The 21,373-nt window shown below is 44.2% G+C and overlaps 1 pseudogene across 1 annotated transcript in view; it reads left to right on the forward strand.

Annotated features, from left to right (window-relative positions):
* The window catches only part of LOC144458205 (butyrophilin-like protein 8), a 30,900-nt pseudogene that overhangs the window by 4,770 nt on the left and 4,757 nt on the right, over nt 1–21,373 (forward strand). Inside the window, exons 4-7 of the transcript XR_013487774.1 lie at nt 1,704–1,839; nt 2,310–2,398; nt 2,921–3,076; nt 4,400–4,736. The product of XR_013487774.1 is annotated as a butyrophilin-like protein 8 (transcript). The remainder of the gene's footprint in view (nt 1–1,703; nt 1,840–2,309; nt 2,399–2,920; nt 3,077–4,399; nt 4,737–21,373) is intronic.

The following is a 21,373-nucleotide window of genomic DNA, read 5'->3' on the forward strand; positions in this document are numbered from 1 at the left end:
ATCTGGAAAGAAGTAAAGTTAAGAAGTCTGGGGTGGGCTGGGTGCCACCGTGAAAGAAATATCAAGTAGGCTAATTCTGGTGATCTATATGGGATTAAGGAGTGGTAAGTATATGCAAGTAGTCTGGGGTTGGACCAGAGGGACAGTGAAAGGAATGTCAAGTAAGCTAATTAGGTCATCTAGGTGGGCTGTGGTGGGCCAGTTGCCTTGGGCAGAGGCACCAGTGATCTGGGCTATTGAAATGTATGGGAAAATTCAGGGACTGGATTGCTTTCAAACACATGGTCTTTTCCCAGGGGTCCAGGTCACATCACCCCATCACTTCCATTCCTCCCTCCTCCCCTTCCTGCCTCTTTCCCTTCTTCCTATTCTATTCTTATCTCTTTCTGCATCTCATCCCCTGGAGCACTGCCTCAAGGCTGCTTTTTACCAGGGGCAGAGTCTGACCAGAGCTTGGCCTCACTGAACATTTTGTGGTCTGTTTCTGTTCCCTTTTCTCAGAAAAACCAAGCTTTCTCCTACACCAATGAGACAAATCTTTTCTGCTCACCCTCCATGCTGTTGCTGGCCTGATAAGCTTCTTTACTGCTCCAAAATTGGTTCCGAAGCTTCATCGAAAGGGGGTTTGGAAGGAAATTTGGGAGGGCTCAGGGAGTTCCTGCCTTACTCTGCACTGGAAGTCTCTGTATCTTTGGTTACTATAGTTATTTGTGTGTCTTATCTCCTTGCTATAGAGGAAGCTCCCAGAGAGCATGGTGCTAGTTTAATGTAAACGTTGTATCTCCCTCACCTCTAAGCTCAAGGCCATGAAAACAGCAGGTGGGTAACAACTAATAATAGAAACCACAAAAATAATAGCTTGCATTTGCACAGTGCTTTTTGGGGCTGCCAGGTGTCAGTAGCAGGGGATAGAGAGCTGTGCCTGGAGGCAGGAAGACCTGAGTTCAAATACCACTTTAGACACTTGCTGTGCAGCTCTGGGTAAGTCACAACCCTGTTTGCCTCAATTTCCCATCTAAAAATGAGCAGGAATAGGAAATGGCAACCTACTCCAATACATTTGCTAAGAAAACCCCAAATGAGGTCAGGAAGAGTCAGACAAGAGTGAAAGGACTGAACTAGCACAGTATCAGTACAGAGTAGGTGACTTCAGTTTTGGACAAGTTGTGTTTAATGTCTATGGGACATCCAGTTCAGAGTGTCCAATAGGCACTAGAGGTCAGGAGAGAGGTTAGGGATGGATCAGTGAAGCTGAGAGGCCTCTGCATAGAGGAAAGCATTGAATCCACATGAGCTGCTGAGATCCTGAAGAGAAATACAGAGATAGAAGATCAGTGAGCAAGAAGTTAATGCACCAAGCCTTCTGGTAGTAGGTGGTCCATTAAGTTAGACCATGAAGTATTGGAATAAATAGAAAGGAGCAAGGAGGACATTATAGGTTAGAAAAAATAGTGTGAGCTGAGTTGTGGAGGTTGAAATGAATATGGGGTGTGTGGGGACCAGCCTGGCATGAGAGATCTGTATGAGGGAAGGGAGATTAGGTGGGGTGGACATAAGCTGGACCACAGCTCTGTGCCCTTCAATGTGTGGTTGCCCAGACTCTGAGACAACACTCCTGGTTCCTAAGGCTAAGAAGTCGATGGGAATTGTTTTCTGGCTCTATTATCCTGCTCTTCACTGCCAACATCCTTAATTGTTCTTAGCATCTCCCTGTTGGGTTTCTGTCAGCCATGATCTGGACCATAAGGTGGAATCACCAGCCAGCTTTGTACAACAGCCTCACTCTATGTTTATACCTCATACACCTCATCCTTGTGCTTTGTGGTATTCGTAGCTCAGGTAAGTTTACTTTGGTCTCTGCCACTGTGGCCTCCAAAGATCCCTACCCACTCATTTCAATTCAATTAAACCATCAATTTAAGAAACATTTATTTAGCCTCTATTACACTCAAAGGCCTTTGTTGTAACACTAGCAGAGATACAAAATTCATGGTCGCTGATGTCAAGGTCATTGTCCCCCTTCTAGGCACCTCCACCACTATTTGTAGTAGCAGAGGACTGTGGAGTTGGAAGGGATGTCATCCAGTTCAAGCCCTTATGTTACTGGGCCCTGAAGGCAGGGAGTCAAACTTGTCATTAATGTGGGAGACTAAGTCACTGTTCAGTTCAACTCTTGAAGAGAATGGAAACTTTTGATATTCTTGTGCAAAATATAAGGAGTCTATGAGAGCAATATGGAAGGGCTTTAAATATCTCTGAGGATCCATCTAAACTTTGGCACTGTAAATTTCTCTCTGTTCTGCTAACAGGTCACATTAAATATTCATAATATAGGAAAACCTTGGAATTTTTGCCAGCCTGGAATATAATCCATGAAGAATCCATGCTTTTTTGGCTGGTAAATATATATATGTAATCAAATGTTTTATATGTATATATATGTGTATACACATACACACACATATAGAATATCATCATATATATACATACATATGCATCCAAGTTCCTGTTATATATATATGTATAGATACACATATATATGTGTGTATCTATGTAAATATAACTAAACGGGAGGAGCTTGGATTCTACCTGATTCACCTAGCTTTTTTTCTTGCTCCCTAGCTTGACACATCTGCATGTCAATCAAAGAACATCTTGGGAGTTTGTGGGACTTGGAACCTCAGAACCATGCACACATATCTGATGGAGACTGTTAGGCACTCCCCAAAATGAGTTTGGGGATATAAGCTCACACTCCAGGCACTGATGGCAATTTCAAAAAATTTTCAAAAGACTGCTAGTGACCCTGTTTTCTGGGAGCAGGGATCCTGAGCTACCATAGTTAGCCAGGCAATCAACAAAAGCCATCAGAATGTTACTAACTAAGATTGGCTTTTTTTTTAAATCCCTGGTCCTGAAGGAAAGCCACCTCTGGGGCAGGAAGAGCAAGACTGAAAGGAGGGGAGCAAAACCTCAGGCCAAGCCAGATCAAGACCGAAAGCTTTTCATGGAGATGCCACATACAGGGCACTTAGGAAGATGGGACCTGGATGGAGGTTTCAGCTAGAAAGTTCTGGTAGGGTTCCAGGAGGCCCAGGACCAGCAGTGTCAATGAGATGAGTGTCTGATGAAATCTGCATCCCAGGAGCTCTGCCTTCTAATCCCAGCACTAACAATCCCCCCTCCTGCCTCCCTCTGATGGGTAGGCTTCTGAGTGTGCTGGTGTCCACACTAGGACCTGCCCTCTTGACCTGTGTGTGAGTGAGGTTGTCAGAACAGATGTCATCCACAGATGCAACGGTCCCATCTCTTCTGATTTAGACCCACCCAAGAAAATAGGAAAGTTAGAATGTGTCACTGAGGGGGCAGCTGTTTCTCCCCCTTCTGACAAAGGAAAAAACCCCAACTTTTTTGTGTACTCTGTACCAAAGAGCTTCAGGGAGATTCTCTACAATGACACATACAACCTTGGCAAAGATGCTGGACTTGTTTGCCATTTCCTTCTCTAGCTCATTTTACAGATGAGGAAAGTGAGGCAAACAGGATTAAGTGACTTGCCCAGAGTCAAACAGGTAATAAGCATCTGAGGCCAGATTTGAACTCAGGAAGATGAGTGTTTCTGATTCCAAGGCTAGTGCTCTATTCACTGTGCCACCTAGCTGTCCTAAAGCTAATACAAAGATAGAATCAGAGTTTTAGAGCTGGAAAAGGCCCCAGAGATTATTAAATTCAATCCTATTACTTTACTGAAGAAACAGAGGCCCAGAAAGGTCTAGTGACTTGTCCAAAGTCACACAGCTAGTCACTAGCAGAGCTAATATTTGAGCTCAAATCCTTTCTTTCCAGGCCCAGTAACCCAGGATGCCATCACTACAGTGACACCCTGGAAGCTCCCTACATTTCCATAATCACTCTCCTCCTGCCCCACTGTGCTGCACTGCTCTGTCCCACAGAGGTCTCCCACAACTCTCTGGCCCAGTATCCTTCTAAAACACTCAGCTTCACAGCCACAGAATGAGGGCAAGTCCAACAGCAGCCCAGAAGCCTGGTCTTTGTTATCTGTGGGCAGCCTCAGGGGTGGGGCACTCCATGGGGCCACTGACAGCAGCTGTTGCTTCCTGCCTCCACCCCAAGCTTTCAGCCCTCAATCAGCTGCCCTGGCTCCCTGAATATACAAGGTAGTGAAGGGGGAGAACGTGTTGTCTCCATCTCTCAGGTATGTCCAAGTGTGGAAAGTGATTTCACCAAAGGGGGCTACAAGCAGAGCAGCCCCTGAGCAGGAACACATTGAGAGCTTCCTGGTCCTGGGCTGCCCTGACCCCTGCTCTGAAGCCCATATTAACTCCTCCACCCCAGTGTTCTCTGATTCTCTGCTCTTTGTCCCTGGTTCTCCACACAGGCACATTCACAGTATCTGGCCCTCTGGCCCAGCCCATCCGGGCCTGGGTGGGGGAAGACGTCCAGCTCTCCTGTCACCTCTCCCCTAAGATGGATGCTCGGGGAATGGGTGTGAAGTGGGTCAGAGGCTCACTGGTTGTGCACATGTACCACATGGATGGAGGAAGTCCAAGCCCCTGCATTCCAAGGGAGGACAAAGATGCTGAGAGAGGACATGGCTGAGGGGAAGGTGACCGTGATCATCCATCAGGTCCAGTTCTCTGACTCTGGCCAGCACACACGTTATTTCCAGACAGGCCCCTTTTACAATGAAGCCAGCTTTGACCTTCAGGTACCAGGTAGGTCCTACCTGGGTCATAGGTTTTTTTCTAGAACCAGAAGACACCTTCAGACATTGGCATTGGCCCAGATCTTTAGAGTGTGTAACTTTCCATACATTATTTCACTGGAGTCTCACAACTATGTTGTGGGTTAGTATTTCTGTCACTGGGACCACCCAGGACCCCCACTGACTGAAGGCCAGGTCTGTTATCTTTCAGCCCCTCAGGGGCCTCTGGTACCTTTAATAGGGTTTTGGGCATCCAGCCTCTCTGTCATTGGCATAAGCCCCCCCAGTGATGTTCCCCCAACTTTAGAGGCTCTTATGTGCCCCTATGCCATGTAACCACTTAATAGTCAGGTTAGCTTTCATACAGTAATATTTAATTGTACAGTGTCATGAAAACAAATGTAGGAATGATACTTTCCCTGAAGCCCAGGACATGGTCCTCCCTAAAAAGGCCACCTCAGTCTCTGGAGAGTTGAGGGGTAAAGGGAGTTCAGGTTCATAACTTAACCCAGTTCCTACATAGTATAATCCCACCAAGTTTCAAGTCCAAAGCTCCCCTTAGACTCAAGTCCCAGGCACCTGTCTTCTCAGGGCTTCCCTTCTGGGCTGGCAGCAACATTGGGCTTGATTCTTCCTTCCAAGGTCTCCATGGCTTGGGTCTGGGTAGAGTGGAGAATCCCCAACCTGTGCCAAGAAGTGAAAAGGACCAAGAAATAACCCCTACCCACACCCTAAGGCTGTTTGTGGAGGGACACAGGGCCTAGACTGGGGAGGGAAAGAGTCCTTCCTTACACAGCTCAGTTCTTAGTACTTGTGTCTTATGGGTGAATATGACTTTCACATCCCCTGGACATAGCTGGAAGGAAATAAAGGGAGAGAAAGAGACAGAGAGACACAGAGAGAGACAGGAAGACAGAGACAGAGATAGACAGAGACAGAAAGACAGAGAGAGAGAGACAAGAAGACAGAGACAGAGACAAAGAATGAATCCTAGTCTGGTACTTTTCAAGGCACAGCCTGTTCCAGCTCTGCAGCCAATAGAAAGTGGCTAGTCCCATCCAAGTGGTAAGGAAACACAGAATGACTTCTCCCTGACTCAGGTCCCTGGAATCTCTCACATGGGTCCCACCATGTCAGGTCAGCAGGGCAGGCACAAAGCAAAGCCCCCTTCTCCTCTCTACATTGCAAACATTTGTGTCTTCATCCCATAGCAGGTATGCGTTATGAACCTAGTTCTTCCCCCCAGTTTAGAACAATCCTCTCTGGTCTCTGGGCAGCCAAGAAGACTTCCTTTCACCTGCTTCTCCAGGACCCTACAGGAAGGAATCTCAGAGCAGCCAGTGGTGCAGGGTCATACACAAACCCACAGACTCAGAAGACCATCCCAATCATCCCTGAATACAAAGTTCTGTAGATTCAACAAACCCAGGAACATGTTACCATGATTACAAACCATCATTGCCTGTTTAGCCTCAGCCTTTCAGGGCCTTTCTCAACCCATTCTCTCTCAAGCAAAAGAAAGAGCAAAGAGAAAGAAAGCTGGATGCCCCTCTTTGATGGAAGCCCAGGTCCCTCTGAGCTTTTTGAACCACAGGGAGCTCTCCCCACAGGGAGATCATTCAGGCCTGGGGTTTCCCACTGACAGGTTGGGGGGATGTCTCTGACCTGGACTCAGAGAACTCGGATTAAAGGTCTGTACTAACACCCAAGGCCCATGTATTGAGGAGGGTATAGAGTGGCTAAGACTTCTCTCTGTGCATCTGCCCACATTCTATGCATATCAATTTAACCACAAATATTCACTCAATGTCTCCTATGTGCCTAGCCCAGTGTTGTTGGGAAGACAAAAGAAGGCCCCATTAATTTTGGCACTAAAGGGTTGATAGTGTATGGGAGAGTGAGGGGAGAGGCACAAGATGACATACAAATGGGGCAGCTGGATGGTACAGTGAACAGAATACTGGCCCTTGAGTCAGGAGTGTCTGAGTTTAAATCTGGACTCAGAAGCTTACTAGTCATATGACCTTGGGCAAGTCACTTTTCCCTGATTGCCTTTAAGAAAAAAGATATAGATATAAAACAAAATATTAGACAGGATATAGTGAGCTTCTGAATAATTATTCAGACCCTAATTAAGTCAATTAAAAGACCTGGAGGAGGAAAACCTGAATTCTCATCCAGACTCAGACACTCACTATGTGTGACCTGGGGCAAGTCACTTAACCTCTGTCTGCCTCACTTTCATCATCTGTAAAGTGAGCACATTAAGAGCTTTTACTCCCCAGGGATGTTCTGAGGATGAAATGAAATAATACTTGTAATGTGTTTCACTCATGTAAATCACCATCTTGTTGATTTTGTTCTGTTGTTCCAGTCCTGTCCAACTCCCTGTGACCACATTTGGGGTTTTCTTGGCAGAGATATCTGGAGTAGTTTGCCATTTCCTTCTCCAGCTCATTTGACAGATGAGGAAACTGAGGCAAGCAAGGTTAAGTGACTCGCCTAGGCTCAAACAGCTAGGAAGTATCTGAGGCAGAATTTGAACTCAGGTCTTCCTGACTCTAGACACAGTGCTCTGTCCACTGAGCCACCTAGCTGCCCTAAAAGGCACTATGCAAATGTGAGCTCTTATTATTTTTGTTGCTATTGTTATTTATTAATCACTTACTGTTTAAATGGTCCTGTGCTTAGTACTGAGGGAGATATGATGTTTACATTGAACCAGGACCCCGCTCTCAAGGAGCTTTGTGTATGCCAAGGAGGTAAGATGCACAAAGAAGTATAATAATCAATAATATATGCTAAGTAGATTAGCAAGGTGCAGAATTAAATGCTGTTCAATTAAATTCAGCAAACATTAAGCACTTACTGTATATGACACTCTGTCCTGGACAATATTTCACAGTGAGGCTTGTTACAGAGGAGGGGACCAGGAAAGGCTTTCTGTGGGCAGTGGCCTCTGAGATGGGCTGTAGAGGATGGGGAGCAGTAAATAGAAAGAGAAAGAAGGAAGGCATCCCACTTACAGGACACAGAATCATCATCTTCATCATCATCATCATCATCATCATCATCATCTTCAACCCTAGCATTTCTAGAATGCTTAAATGTTGACAAAGTGCTTTATGAATAATCAATAACATTAATTAAGCACCTGCTATGTGCTGGGCACCCTGCTAAGCACTGGGGATACAAAAAGACTTTGTGAAAGACAGTCACTGCTTACAATCTAATGGGTGAAAGAACATGCTAACAAATATACACAAAGCACAGTACATACAGAATAAATGAGAAATAAAAGGTGAAGGCATTGGAATTAAGGGTGGTTAGCTAAGGCTTCCTGTACAAGGTGTGGTTTGTATTGGGACCTGAAGGAAGCCAGGGAGGTCAATAGAGGGGAGAAGGGAAAACATTCCAGGCTTGGGGAGCAGCCAGAGAGAATGCCCAGAGCTGAGAGATGGAAGGTTTTGTTGGTGGAACAGGCAGGAGGCCCACTTCACTGCAATGAAGAGTATGTGTTGGGGAGAAAGATCTAAGAAAATCAGGGAGGTAGAAGGGGTCTGGGTTATGGAAGGCTTTGAATTCAGAACAGGTCATTTTGAATTTGCTCTCTGAGGTAATAGGGAGTCACTAGTGTTTATGGAGTAGCAGAAGGATATGATCAGACTTGGACTTTAGGAAAATCCCTTTAGTGGCTGGATGAGGGTGGGGAGAGACTTGAGGCAGGCAGAGCCACCAGCAGGCTATTGAAGAAATCAAGGCATGAGGCAAGGAGGGACTATGCTAGAGTGGTAGTCCTGTGACAGGAGAGAAGGGGCTTATGACAGAGATATTTCAAAGGTGAAACTGAGAGACCTTGCCAGGGGATTGGATGTGGGGGATGAAGGATAGTGAGGAATCCAGGATGACTGCTAGGTTGTGAGGCTAAGGGGATGGGAGGGTGGTGTTGTTCTCTATAGTCATAGTGAAGATAGGACGTGGGGAGCACATAGTGGGAAAGATGAGTCCTGTTTTGAACATATTGAACTTAAGAAGTCTACTGGACATCTAGATTGAGATGTCTGAAAGGCAGTTGGAGATCAGACATTGGAGGTCAGCAGACAGACAGGGGCAGGAAATGTGGAGTTGAGAAACAGGAAGACAGTAATTAAATTCCTGGGAGCTGATGAGATAATCAAGTGAAGTCCTGTAGAGGGAAAAGAGAAGAGCCCTGGGCACAGAAGTCTGAGAGACAGCTCCGGTTAGAGGGCAGGGTCTGGATGAGGATGCAGCAAAGGAGACAGCGAAGGAGCAGTCAGCTAGGTAAGAGGAACACCAGGAGAGAGGGTAGCCTGAAAACCTAGAGGGACCAGAGTATCAAGGTGGAGAGAGTGATCAGCAATGGCAAAGGCTGCAGAGAGAACAAGGAAAAGGAGGATAAGTGACCATTAGTAACTTTGGAGAGAGCAGTGTCAGTGGAATGAGTTCAGAAGCCAGACTACAAGGGGTTAATAAGAAAGGGTGAGGAGAGGAGGGGGAGGCACCAGTTGTAGAAGGCCTTTTTGGAGGAGTTGAACTGCAAAGGGCAGGAGAGATATAAAGAGTTAGGCACTAAATTATCCCCATCTTACAGATAAAGAAACTGAGGCAGACAGATTCAATGCCTTGCCCAGGGTCACCCAGATGCTAAGTGTCTGAGAACAGGTTGAAACTCAGGTCTTCCTGACTCTAGGACCAGGAAAGGCTTTCTGTGGGCAGTGGCCTCTGAGTTGAGGAAACTGAGTCAAGCAGAGGTGAAAAGGTGTGCCCAGGGTCACAAAGCTAGTAACTATCTGAGGCTGTCCCAGAACTCAGATCTATCTTGACTCCAGTGGGCCACCTCTCTACCTCTTCCCCCTCTGGTAGTAGTAGTAGTCATTGTTATCCTCATAAACCTAAAGATACATCAGAAATTGTAGCTGGTGTGATTCTCCAAATCATTCTGCCTAGGATTAGAGACTGCACCACCTAGTGGCCTCATGAGCAAAGGCATGTTAGCTGAGAAGAGCTAGTGTCTTCAGGACGCCAGTGTCCAGTCTAGCCAGAGCCCAGACTCCTAGGAGTGGAGTCAAGCGCAATAGATGGGAAGGGTAGGATGGCACCAGATTGTAGAGGGCTTTGAATGCCAGGAGGAGAAGCCTGAGCTTCACCCAGAAGGAAGTAGAAAAGCACTAAAGACATTTGAAGAGAGGAGCAGTATGGTCAATTCTAGATATAAATAATATGAACCTAGAGGCAAGGTCAAGTGGGAAGGGGGATTGCAGGTGGGGATCTACAGTCAGGAACACATCTCAGTCAGTTAGTCAACAAGCATTCATTAAGGCTTAAGGCATCTTGGTGACAGAGCAGATACTCAGAGGTGGAGCTGGGCACACAGGAGTTCCAAACCTGCCAGACATTTACTAACTGTGGACACTGTGCTAGTCACTTAAACTCTCTCAGCCTCAGTTTCCGCATCAGTCATATAGGGATAATAACAACTAGCGTGTCTGTAGCACTTGAAGGTTTGTAAAGCACTTGACAAAAATGACTGCTTTTTATCCTCAGCCCTGGCAGGTGGGCACTGCTTCTAATCCAGTTTTACCAATGAACACACTGGGACAGGCAGAGTTAAGGGGCTTTCCCCAGGTCACACAGCTAGTGAGTGTCTGAGGCTGGATTAGAACTCAGGTCTTCCTGCCTCCAAGTCCAGTGCTCTATTTACCCACCCAGCACCTGCCTACCTCCTAGGGTTGTTGGGAGGACCAAGTGAGGTCACCTATGGAAAGTGCTTTAGAAATCTTGAAGCCTGTAGAAATACTAACTGCAATTATTATTATTCCTGGTATCATAATTATCATCATGATGTTGCTATTATTACGAGAGCTGTTGTGAGGATCAAGTGAGACCATAATGATAAAGCACATACACAGCGTCTGGCACATAGCAGGTGCTAAGGGACAGTGAGCGATTCTTATCGTGACCATGTGGCAGCATCGTGGTGAGCACTGGGGGGTGAAAAGAAAAGCCACAGTCACTGCCCTCAGGGAGCTCACCTTGGGATGGGAGAAACAACCTGCAAAGAGCTATAGATGACAGATAGAGAACAGGCCAATGGAGGTATTTTCAGGGGAATCAGTAGCAGGTGAGAGGTGGGGAGAACCAGGGCTGGCCTCCTCCAGAAGAGGAATTGAGCTGAGTCAGGAATGAAGCCAAGGCAGGCAAGAGGCAGAGGTGAGGAGGGACAGCACTCCAGGCAGGAGGTACAGCCAGTGCAAAGACACAGAGGTAGGGGAGATGGAGAGAAGTGTCATGTATGAGAAGAGTAAGGCCTGTGTGACTGGACAGAGTACATATGAAGGACAGTGAGGGGATAAGGCTGGGCTGGGAGGTTGGGGCCAGGTTCGGAGGGTGTTTTAAAGATGGTGGCATTTCTATTTGATCCTAGAAGTACCAGGGAGCCACAGAAGTTTCTTGAGCAGGGAGTAACATAGTCAGACCTACCCTCCAGGAAAAACACTTTGGCAGCTAAGTGTAGGGTGGATGGGAAGGCGAGAGACTTGACATGAGACCAGTGAGAGGCTATGGCAGGTATTCCAGAAGAGAGATGATGAGGGCACAATGAGGGTGGAGGCTCCCTGAGTGGAGGGAGAGGTAGGAAATGAGAAGTATTGTGGAGGCAGAACCTTCCAGAATTGACAAGAGCCTGCCTATGTGGGAGAAGACAGGAAGGAGGTGAGGAGGACACCAAGGCTGTGACCCTCAATGAATGAGAAGAACAGTGGTGTCCTCAACAGAAGAAGGGACATTTGGAAGAAGCGTGGGTTTGGAGGGAAAGAGGATGATTTTTAAAAAGTGAGATAAATGAGATTCCCAATGTTTAAGAGATCTATGTGACTGTGAGTATCAAATGATAGGGAGTCTCTAATCCTAGGCAGAATGATTTGGAGAATCATACCAGCTACAATTTCTGATGTATCTTTAGGTTTATGAGGATAACAATGACTACTACTACTACCAGAGGGGGAAGAGGTAGAGAGGTGGCCCACTGGAGTCAAGATAGATCTGAGTTCTGGGACAGCCTCAGATAGTTACTAGCTTTGTGACCCTGGGCACACCTTTTCACCTCTGCTTGACTCAGTTTCCTCAACTGTAAAAAGGTATAATAAAGCACCTATCTCTCAGAGTTGTTGTTAGGTTCAAATAAGATAATATTTATAAATCCCATAGCACAGTATCTGGGACTTAGTAGTCACTAAAGCAATAATCATTTCCTTCCTACTACTAATGTGGTGTAGGCATAATAGAGAATCCACCCCAAATGTTCACATGGACTATTTATGTTCAACCTGTGGTAGAACATTCTGAGCTCTTGTTGGTCTGATTATCCACAGCTGAACACACTGAAACTGGACTCTAGCATAGTGGTGTCATTTTGGTCCTCTTTGAGAATAAAGGACAACACCCAGGTATAGTAATATTTTAATCTATTTTACAGATAGACAGGTTTTTGCTCAGCCATGTTTGGTATGTAGGAGGAATAGGCATGAATAGGGAAAAAGGCACAAAAATCCAAATGCCATTACTCAAGGCTCCTCCACATCCCAAACTTTGGTTCAGATCCTGCTACATCACCATCACTATTGGTCCCTATAACTCAGAGAGACGTAAGCTGGTAATCAACAAGATGGTATCTGGAGCCTCAGGTGTGATGGAGACATGCTCTCCTACAGTTCTTAGAAACAGATATCTGAAAGGAAGAAAGAGGAGCATGATGATGAAGTAAATGCAGGGACACACCAGAATTCTTCCAAATTCTCCTCCAAACAACTTTAAAATAATACCTCAAAATAAATTCTGGAATGGAAGAAGTAACCAAAGAATGTGTTGAAATAATTTTATGGCCCAAGAGAACTTTGAAGGTTGAGAAGAAAAGTCTGTCTCACTGGGGCATTTCTATTTATTGTTATCAAAGCCCAGAAACTAGAGACAAAGAAATTCCATTTATAATAACTACAGACAACATAAAATATTTGGGAGTCTACCTTCCAAGAAAAACCCAGGAACTAAGGAACTATATGAATACAATTACAAAACAGTTTTCGTACAAATAAAGTCAGACCTAAATAATTGGAAAGGTATTAATTGCTCATGGGTAGGCTGAGCTAACAAAATAAAAATGACAGTTCTACCTAAATTAATTTACTTATTCAGTGTCATACCAATCAAACTACCAAAACCATAAAGAGCTAGGAAAAATGATAACAAAATTCATCTGGAAGAACAAAAGGTTAAGAATATCAAGTGAATTAACAGGGAAAAAAAATACAAGGGAAGGTGGCCTAGCCACACTAGATCTAAAACTTTATTATAAAGTAGCAATCATCAAAAGCGTTTGGTACTAGCTAAGAAACAGAATGTTGTATCAGTGGAATAAATTAGATACACAAGACACAGTAGTCAATGACTATAGTAATCTACTGTTGATAATCCCAAAGACTCCAGCTTCTGGGATAAGAACTTACTATTTGACAAAAACTGCTTCGAAAACGTGAAAATAGTATGGCAGAGACTAGGCATAGAGCAGCATCTCACAACATATACCAAGATAAGGTCAAAATGAGTACATAATTTAGATATAAAGGATGATACTGTTGTACCAAGAAATTAGCAAGTGAGACCCAGATGTAATTTCAAATGTGGATTTATTAGCACACGGCTGCAAGGGGTATGCACAACCAAATCAAGCAGCCCCAATCAGGGGTCGAGCTAGGGTTTATATGGAAAACAGCATGGGAAAGAAATGTGAGGAACACTGATGAGGTAATCCAAAGGTGTAGGTGTCTTTGGGGGGCTATGGATGGGAAAGTACAAGGAGTATACCGGACAGGGAGGGGGATAGATCTTTGGAGTCTGGCAGGAGGAAGAGTCCTTGGGCTAGCCAAGGACACCCCTCTCCCTCTGTCTTGATGAAAGAATGCTCTGCAACAAGGGAAAGCTTTCTCACAACACAGGAACTTACTGAGGAATTGGGAGGCTTCCAGAGCCATGATCTGAGGGCTGGGGCCTGAGCAGCCTAGCTCTGTGTAGCTGTACCAGGGAGAGAGATAAGGGTCGTGCTGAGGCCCATGCATGAATAACTGCTAGGCACAGTGTCCTTGGGCTGGGGTGGTTGTCAGAGACAGTTTTCTGAGACTAGGGAGAAATTGGGGCAAGTACAAGCACAAGCACCCAGCACCCCATTATTACGGGTCAGAGATCACACAAACATCCTGGTCTCTGGTTATAAACATAATTATCTAAAGCAATTATATTGCAAGCTTTCTTATCCATTTGCATTGGAGGTAGGCTATGCTGAGCTATGCAAGAGTACATTTCACTATTGTTTAGATTTAGGAGAAAAGAGGTCTGGGGCAAGATTAAGCAGCAATTTCTGCCTTCCATGGCCCAAAGGGCCCTACTACCCAAATGGCAAAATAATGTTCTGCATTACATTCCCCACTTCTTTTGTGTACCACGTCAAACCCTTGAGGTGGCGGGGGCTGCATCATTGTAGGGTGCAAAGGAGGTGGACGCCAGGGGCTGATAGCAGGGATCTCTGACTAACAGTAACTTAAATGAATTAATATGGGATCTAACAAAGTCAAGGAGTTGATTAACCAGACAAGGGCCAAGAATTAGGGCTATAGTAAGGAGGAGCAAAGGCCTGGCCAAGGCAGAAATAAGAGTGGTTAATCACGGGGAAGTCCGAAACAGGCTCTGGTACCAATTTTCGTTCCTTTCTCGTTCCCTCTGCCTGTCTGCAATATTTTTCCATACCAGGGAAAGGCTCTCCTGAACTACATCTGAGTTATTGGCGTAGAAACAGCAGGCCTCCCCTATGGCGGCACAAAGGCCGCCTTGCCTGAGAAACAGTAAGTCCAGACCCCTCCGGTTCTGCAGAACCATCTCTGCCAAGGAGGCGACCTGTCTCTCCAGTTGGGATATAGGGTGCTCCAGATGACTGAGGTCTACGTCGACCTGAGCACTAAGTTCCTGGTAACTGGCCTCTCCTCGGACTAGGGCAGTGGTACCTACAGCAGTTGATCCCACTAATCCCAACCCCACAAGGATAGGGATGAGGAGGGGAACGGCTCGCTTGCTTCGGTAGGACACACTGCCCTCATGAGTGAAGTACTCCCAACCCTCCCAGCCCTGGAGAAGGGAGACCCTGGGAATAATGGAGACTAATATACATGGAGGCTCAGATTCTTTTAGGAACACCGCAGCGGAGACACACTGTGTAATCCCATCTAGACAGGCCCACCAAGGGCTGGATGGCACTGAACAAAAAGGAGGAGGATTCTGGAACAACCACAATACTATTACAGACAGGAGAGTAAGAAGTTTTCAGGGATGAGGTGGATGAGGTAAGACCTTTGCCTTGGACATCCCCGAGGGTCAACTTAGGTTGTTCCCACGAACAATTCTCCGAGTCTGGGCTAGGGAAACAGAACCATTAACTGCCACTCCCACAGTATGGGGTGGTGCATCCATACACAGCCAGCAACTAGGTCCTAGGTCAGGCTGGGTGGAGTTGACAACGCTATGGATGGCTCGGAGCAGTCTTATAATCGAGGGGTGAGGGGGATCAGCCTGAGGGGTCCTACTAGGAGCCAGAGGATCGGGAAGAATCTTAGGTGGCTGAGGGGTGCTGAGCCAGTCGGAGGGGATCCTAGTGGGGGTCAAAGGATTGGGAAGAATTTTAGGTGGGCGGGCCAGTCCTCCTATGGGACGGATGGGCAAAGGGGACCTCTCAGGGACCTGTTTATACACAGTGAGGAGCACTCCTTCTTCTCCCCCTTACAGGCATACAAACCCCAGGTCTGGGGTGTGAGCCACTGGAGGGACTGTTGATTAGGGATACAAGAGTCACATGAGTAGAGTTGGCCATGAGGGTAAAAGATGCTGTCGGGTCAAAGTACTCAGGAGGCTGACATACCTTTAACCTTGGGCAGAGAAAGGGTTTGGAAGGGAAGCCGGAGCATGGTGGTTTTGGAACACTGAAGAGGGCGCCAGAGCCATGGGGGCCAGGCAGGAGGTCAGACAGAGTGAGGGTGTATTTGGGGTTAGCCCACTTAGGTTTCAGCAAAGGAGCATGGGGATTAGGGTGTCCAATGCAAGGGATTAAAAAGGAGCAAGGGAAAAGGTTAGGAAGGGGATATTCGGAAGAGACGCAATTTGAGGGGATCTGGACCAGGTATCATTTCCCATTTCTCAGGACCGGCTGCCTTTACTTGTGAATGATGAAGCCAGACAGGGATAGAGTCCACCTTTATGGCTGTTGGAGTGGTCAGGATCACGGTGTAAGGACCTTTCCACTTAGGTTCCAGGCCAGAGGCAGTGTACTTCTTGACCAAGACTGGGTCTCCTGGGTTGAAAGTGGGTATAGGCTCAGAGGTAGAGACTGGTAGGCATCCCGGACAGATTTCAGGAGAGTCCTCTGTGTTTTCTTTCTGGAGTCCCTGCAGAACTTGGTTAAGGAAGAATTAGTGCCAGCCACCCTGAGTTCGTACTCCCTAGTTTTTGGAGAAGGAATTATCCAAGGAAGAGGACTGCTTTAAGAGCCTGACCCATACTGCCCATCCCCCCACTAAATAGTGTAAACAAAAGCAAACAACAATATGCATACTTTACATTAATCCACAGGCTCCAATACATACATAGATATATTAAAGAATCCATTTTAACACAGTGCATATAGGATCTTAAATTTTTCAGTCATGCCATGTTTCTCTGATGACATGGACAAGATAAACCACAAGCCATTTTTCTTTTAACATTATTAATTGTAACAAAACTTTAAACAAGTATGATATTACCCAAATAACAAAATAACATTCTCACAAACCCCTGACCTAATTGTAAAGAACCTTAACTCATATGGAACACACACAGGAACACAAGTCCCAGTTCTATAGTACCCTAAGATGTTACATAACCTCACATTGCCTAAGGAACATTTCCAAAATGAGCCCTAAAAAGCTTGCATGCATTTCCACTCTTGTTCATAAAACCTCACTAAATTGGTGCAAAAGTTCTTAAATAACACAAATTCCAGAGTAGTATTAAGGAAACTGAATTCCTAAGTATTACAGAATCCCTCATAAGTCTTTAGTTAAAGGCACATAGAGATGGTTCAGTTTTCCCAGTCACACAGAACTAGGTTCAAACAATACAACAAAGTTTTCTCGTAATTCGCAAAAGTGCATAATTACATTAAGTCAGGTACTGATTAAACTAATCAGAGAGCTCACAATAGTTTTGGAAAAGAGAGATTTACATGTAATCAAGATAACAAAGAAAACCTTAGACATGAACCATACAAATCAATACAATCAGTATTACCTATATTAACTAACATTAAGTTCCTTGCTCATGTACAATCGGTTTAATTCATAGGCAGTTCAAAAAGGGAGCTCTGCTTCTCTGGCTTACTGTAAAAATCCAAAACTGTGATCTTCCTACCTAAACATGCTTAAAGCTTGGATTGCCATGATAGATACATCTTGGAAGCCAATCATATCAGTCTAATTCTATTGCTTTTCTCAAAATTTGCTATCCTATTTAATTAGACATCTACCACATTACACCTTTGTCTTATTATTGTGTGTAAACATTTCCTCCTTTGGAGGATGTTATCCCTATATTATTATTATTTGGCCATGAATGTACTTGCATCCCATTATGGTAATGCAGAGATGTTCCAGAGGGACAGGGTCATATATCATATCAGAAGGAAAGAACTTCCTTAGCTCTATTTGATTCCAGGCATGAGTCATATCTGATAGGCAATCATGCAGTCACTGGATGTTAAAAGCAGGGCTTGGGATTAATCAGGTGGGGATTTTCCTGGTCAGAAAGGAAATATCACAATTGGGAAATAAAGTCAGGAAGGTACTACCTAGGCTGTGTCCAAGGTGGTCCTCAAAAGTCTTCCCAGGCACAGACTTCCACCTTTATCAGTTATCAGCCTGCAGCACTTGCCCTTCTACTATTGGCTTCATGACAACTCAGACAATTACCGTAGTAATCAAAGCTCAAAACAATAGTTAATTTCTGTCCCACAAAATCACATACCCTAGATAATAAGAATTTAATCTCACATTGGTAACAGTAAGAGACTGACCACAGACAAATACTACTGCTCTCATAATCCCTTTAAACAGTGGGAACATCTTGAGGTGAGTCTCCAGAAGTTTGTATAAATTTCTGCACATGTTCCAATTCCAGATTAAAAATATTAGATTTCCCATTAATTTAACACAAAAGAGTTCTTACTACTCTTCACTAACATAACTATGCTGGAATCGTATTCCTTAAACAAAACAAAGAGGTTACTAACTTCAACCTCACAAGTTGATGGATTTATGTCCTTGTTCACAAGCTTATTTATTCTTCTCTAATTATACTTTCAGAAATTGAATCTTTTACATATGATAAATTTAAACACTGATTGTATACTTAGGCCATGGGATAACTACAAATTCAGATCAAAACAGCAAGATCTCACGTACTTATATTGTGCTGATATTTTTTACTGACCACTTGCTCTGATCAGAGAAATCCACTATAAAAGGAAAAAGGCAGGGACATGTGACATCCAAATATGATAGGATAGAAAATCCTTAGCTCTGTTTGAATTCAGGTAACAGTTACAGTTCTCTAACCATGCAATATCAGTTCCACATCATAGCCAGACTCAGGAATAGTCAGGTGGGAAACATTCCTTCTCAAAGGAACACAATGGGGAAACTGAGCCAAGAGGATCCCATCCTAGATTGAGGCTAAGATTGTCCTCACAGCTTTTTCCCAGATGCAGATCTCTACCTGTTAGTAGCTTGTGGCATTTCTCTCAGATACCCATGTTCAAACTCAAAACAAAATTAGTTATAGTCCCAAGAGCCTTTTACCTCAAACAGTAAGTTTCACTAATCATAGCTTAAAGCCAGATACACTTAATATACTCCCATGCAATTGCAATAAGCAATAAAGATTTACCAGGACTCACATACATAAGAGATTGCACTTAACATTTAAACTTGTCCTGGTGTAAAAGCCAATCATTAGAAATCATTTCTATCTACTGTACATAAACTTGTAACTTCTTAGGAAGCCAAGTTCATTGTTTAGGAACTCCAAACGAGTTCTGTTCTCAAAGTAGATGACCTTGCTCACACAGATTTTTTTTTCTTTCTCAGGGACCAGAGCAAGTTTACAAAGTAAGGGGAATTGCCTTATACCCCAGGGAGGGGCTAATTCTACTGTCCCTGCCTGCCAACTTCTTTATCCCAAGGAGGACTGTTTTGAATGGGCAGAACCAATCTGGATAAGGCTTTTACCCAATTCCTTCCTTTTCACACAGCAATCAATTAACAATTCTAGGTTGTAATATTAAAACAGTAACTTCAAATAACTTAGTTAACAATCTTATAACTTTCATAAGTGATAGTCAAATTGTTCTGGCTATAAGCCCTTCTTTAAAAACAGATTAAAATTTATCCTGATGTTAAGAAGAATAATCACTAAACTTTTACGAAGAATATTTGTTAGAAATTTTTAAAGTGATAGATTATCTTTCCTGTCTACCTTAAAGTAAAAATAAACCTTTAAAAATGGAATTCATTAAAACTAAGTTGATGTAAAATGTTCTCAAGTAACATAAATAACTTCCCAAAGTACTATAACAAACTAAATTCCTAGTCATTACAGAATTCCTAGACATCACAAAGTTCCTTAGTCAAAAAGGTGTTTGTAATGGAGAAAAAAATTAAGTTTTTATAATGCGTGAAGAACATTACCACAATAACAAATATTATCAAACCTTTAAAAATTTACTCAGTTGTTTTATTTTTTGTCTGTAAATATATCACTGGAAATTAGGAAAAACTATTACATTCTGGAATCTCATAGTGAATGTGGTAGTCTATAAATCTCCAAATTAACATATCTCAGGGATTCTCATTTACTCAGGAATTTCACAACACAGGAAACGTTTACACAGATTTGATAAGAATTAGAGGTGAAACTTCCTCTTAAAAGCAAATACAACTTGGAAGTTTATTCTAACAGATTCATTCTCCCCTATTTATTTATTTAGTTTTGGAGGGGTAGACAAAAAATATATTCCCAAACGCAATACCCTTGTTAAGCTTAGAAATATACTGGACCAGTATTCTGATTGCTTTTTCTTTCCCATAATGACCAGTCTTTAAAAGAACCCACCCGAGGATCTAGCCTGAAAGGTGGGGTGGACATAATTCCCTCCATCTCTCCTCAAACTGCCCTTACTATGCGCTCAAAACAATCCACTCGTCTGAGTTTCCTTCAATGTACTTAAGTGCAAAACAGTGTAACAAGTTCTGAAATTGAAAACCTCACATTTTTACCAATTTGGATGAGTTGGGGCGGGTGGGGAAACATCAACTAAACCCAGCAAGCCGCAGTCCTCAGCACATATACAGTTGTCCATGTTCTGGTACACAAGAACTTTTCTCTTTGTCTCCACACTCAAACTTGGCCAGAGTTAGAATGCAGAGAGAGAGAAACTATTACTCATGCAAAAGTCCCCAAACCTTCTCACTTTCAAAACCTCCAGTCACACCATGCAACTAAACCATATTCCCTTCAAATTTTCTACACACACTCCTCTTTCCTACGTGCTTAAACTTCCTAGCCTTTCTTTATAATGATTTAAAATCCCCTTAAAACCTGTACATATCTCATTCCTTTCGAATTCCGACCTGACACTTCAAAAATCCTTCCCAACTTGCCCTCTACCAACCACGTAACCTAAATAATAAAGTATTCTTCTCTCTTTCTCTCTCCCATCCACGCACTCCTTTGAAGCTGCTGTTACCTGGGGAGGGAGAGAGGGAGAAAGAAAGCAACTTTTCAGAGTCCTGCTGCAGCCTTTGGCTGTCTGGCTGCAAACAACCCAAAAGGGAAATGATGTACTAGCCGTGCCCCCCCCCCATTATTGCAGAACACAGACACAGACAAACAATAAAAGCCTAAACACAAACACATCCTCCCAATGGAAGTCGGAGGAACTGCCCTGGAGAAAACTGTCTGCAATCCAGTCTGACACCTGCCTTTCAGTATGAAACAGAGGTGGCTTCAGATGATTGCAAAACAGAATCTCTTAAAAACACAATCTCTACACATGTAAACGAATAGACCAAAACAACTAAGACAGAAACCAGGAACCAGATATGGGCCCGACAGAAATCAGGAACCAGGAACCAGATATAGGCATAGTCCCGAAGTCTCGGGGTGCCCCGGGTATTGAAGCGCTAAACACTCTGCTGTATCCTACACTTGTTCCTCAACAGAAAACAGGTCTGCAGACATTTACCTCCAGAGGGTTACCAGATCCACAAGGGCCGAAATGAGGTACAGTCGGAGTCGGGGAGGGAGGCTTCTCCTAGTCCTGAGTTCTGGGGCCCTGGAACATCATCAGGGCCCGGCTCCCCTAAAAGTCATAACAGAACAATTACCCCTCCCGAGGCCGATGTCCTCTCCAGGTGGGTCTCTGCAGTGACATGGTATGCTGCTATCTCGCTGGGACCTCCAAAATGTTGTACCGAGAAATCAGCGAGTGAGACCCAG

Source organism: Phascolarctos cinereus, unplaced genomic scaffold, assembly GCF_003287225.1.
Source record: "Phascolarctos cinereus isolate Bilbo 61053 unplaced genomic scaffold, phaCin_HiC Scaffold_726;HRSCAF=1367, whole genome shotgun sequence".
In the NCBI taxonomy this organism is placed as follows: Eukaryota; Metazoa; Chordata; class Mammalia; order Diprotodontia; family Phascolarctidae; genus Phascolarctos; species Phascolarctos cinereus.